Below are 2895 nucleotides of genomic sequence, written 5' to 3'. Positions count from 1 at the left end.
ATCTTCTAAATTTTCGAAGTTAATTTTATCAAAAAATTCTAAAAGTTAACAAAAGCATATGCCGAACCAAAGATCCATTACTTCCCTGTAAAAGTTAGCCCAGACGATCGATGGCGATGAAACACGAAAATCCATCAGGAGGAACTGCAAACGTTGCTTACATTCCAAGCAACAGAAAAAATATGAATTAGAAAACGGGTATGGTTCCTATTCCCGCCACCCAGTGGCGGGGGGGTAGATCACCTGACCTACCTGCCGCGTGTGCCGCGAAATTCGAATTTCTGTCGGACGACGGAGTAATAGCTATGTATATATCTGACAGGTAAGTTGAATGTATAAAACCACAAAATACTAACTTTTAAGATATTCAAGGAAGGGAAAAGGGGCATTTCTCCTGAACAGATTTAGCCATGAGTTACTGAAGCAGCCAATTAAAATACCTGGGGAGGAGCTGAGGACTGCGGTTTATGACTTAACAATATCATCACAATCGAAAGTGCTTTCTTTCATGTATAAATGATCTGAATTCATAACGATATTAACTCCATTAGAAAGGTTACATGCGCACTCAGAAGGTTATAGGAAAATAAACCAGGCCACACGTGCCCAGAGAGCCTGATAAACAAAGGGTCCAAAATACGTAGACCTAATCAAAACAGGACAGCCATCTGGTGGAGGGTAAGACACCTTTATCAACCTTCCCAACCAATTATGGTCCAACCACCACCTATAGGTAGGGGGATGTTACTGAAGCAGTAATAAACATGACAATTTGTCCAAAATTGCATTTTTCCTAACTATACAAACCTGAGGTCCTTTTACAATAGGAAGGTTACTAGCGGCAGCTGGATAGGTCGTAAGCTTTCGAACAAGGGGTTCGGTAGTTAACTGCTTGTCCGACAGTGCGCGCGCCGCGCGACTGGGAGGTGAAGAATCACTTTTGCTTTAGGCCCAAGCAAAAACTGCAGAGTGAGGGGTGGCTTGAGGTGGGACTATGTGTAAAAGGACCTCAGGTTTGTATAGTTAGGAAAAATGCAATTTTGGACAAATTGTCATTTGTTCCGACACGAGATACAAACCTTTCGGTCCTTTTACAATAAGAAGACTCACTTCTTGGTGGGAGGAATCTGAGTCTTTTGTGAACAGACTGGTGTTCGCCCAACCTTGGAATGCCTCCCTGGTCGTAAGAGCGAGGGAGGGATCCAAGCCTCTGTCCGATTAATCGGGGTGTGCACCGCAGGATCAATGGTCAGACCTCTGGACCAAGTACTAAGAGAGAGGCAAGCGTATCTCTTCGTACCAGCAAGCAAGAACAAGTTCCTGTTTGCAAGAGGCAACATAAAGTTATGGTTTTGTCTCTTGTTGGCATCCACTTCCCCCCCCCCCCCCCCCCCCCTTGTAGGAGGAAGTGGTGGATATTCGCTCCCATCCCTAGTGAAAGGGATAGGATGGGGCTCTGTCGAGTAGCTCACCTGCATCTCGTCCTTATCCAGCAAGGTGACGACCGTATCCCTCTACCCACAGGTAGAGGGGAGAAAAAGATAGGAAGAGAAGCCAGTCACTCTCTCATTCACTTATCTATTCTTACAGTCACACCAGGACTCGATGCTGTTCAGCCTGCGAGGGTCTGGGGTTAGCTACAACGTGTTGAGCAGCCACCACGGGTCCCAAGGAAAACGATCCAAGGACCTGTGGGCAATATCCCAAAGGTAGAAGGAGGTGCCAGTGGTCTGGTTGTACCAGACCCCTGCCTTCAGTACCTGCGCCACGGAGAAGTTCTTGCGGAACTCGAGGGAGTGTACTTCTAGGTCATCTTGGTGCTGACGAAGAGGCTTCAACACTCAGCCTGGGATGTCGAGTTCTTCAGATAGCGCCGTCGCACCTTCACAGGACAAAGCAGCATCTCCTTCACATCGAAGGCGGTGAAGTCCATTAGGGAGGGGATTGCGAAGGACTCTAACTGATCGTCAGGGACCGAAGGGTTCTGAGTCTTCGCTACGAAGTTCGGTACGAAATCGAGCGTCACGGATCCCCATCCCCTGGATGCTTGACTTCACAGGAAAAGTCATGCAGTTACCTCAGAGGAAAAGAAGGGAATGGTCGCATGACCTATCCCTCTTCTCGACTTCGGTGATGTCCAGTACCCATACTGGTCTATCCGTCTGCAGCGAAGTGTCTCGCATTCTCCTATCCCCATGCAGTGAAGTTCTTCTTCTCGGTAGTGGATAGGACACCGACACTCCATGGTGGGTGTCGATGGTATGGGTACTGGGACAAGCCGTTAGGACGAAGAAAAGATTGATTGGAACAACCGAACTAAGTCCACAGCGAAGTTCGTAACTGACTTGGGCGCTCTGACAGCTGCCGACTGACTGCGTTCGGTAGGAGGCAAGTTGTCCAAGCATCCGAGCAAGTCACGTGACCTTTGCCCTAAAAGGGTTATGCCAAGAGACTAAACAAATTAATTTGTTCGTCACCGATGCCAGACGGCGAGGTGATGATTCTCTTAAGGCATGTGCCCAACAGGCGAAAGTCAATTGCCTTCTAGAGACCGAGGTCCCTGATGGCAAGACATCTCATAGTATAGTTGACTCTCAGCTAAGGAGAAACAACACTATGTGTCATTGAAGATGAAGGTGGACAGAAAATGCAACCTACGTCTTCACAGCTGAATCGAGAGAAGGATTCTCAAGATTCTGAACCTGTGCTACAAAGACTGAGAACGCTAACTGCTATTTCATTGCTGTCCGGTGAGTGTCGTAGTTGCAATGAAAGCGGAGCGCTTTTCAGTAATGAAGACACAGGGAATTACTGCCTGAAGAACTGCTTCTCATGGGCTGAACATTTGGAAGTAGAGCTGTCAGGTCGGAGAGTAGGCGATGTCTTCTGACACAT

Source organism: Macrobrachium nipponense, chromosome 25, assembly GCF_015104395.2.
Source record: "Macrobrachium nipponense isolate FS-2020 chromosome 25, ASM1510439v2, whole genome shotgun sequence".
Lineage (NCBI taxonomy): Eukaryota > Metazoa > Arthropoda > Malacostraca > Decapoda > Palaemonidae > Macrobrachium > Macrobrachium nipponense.
The sequence above is the reverse complement of the archived record's forward strand: the minus strand, read 5'-3'. Positions refer to the sequence as shown.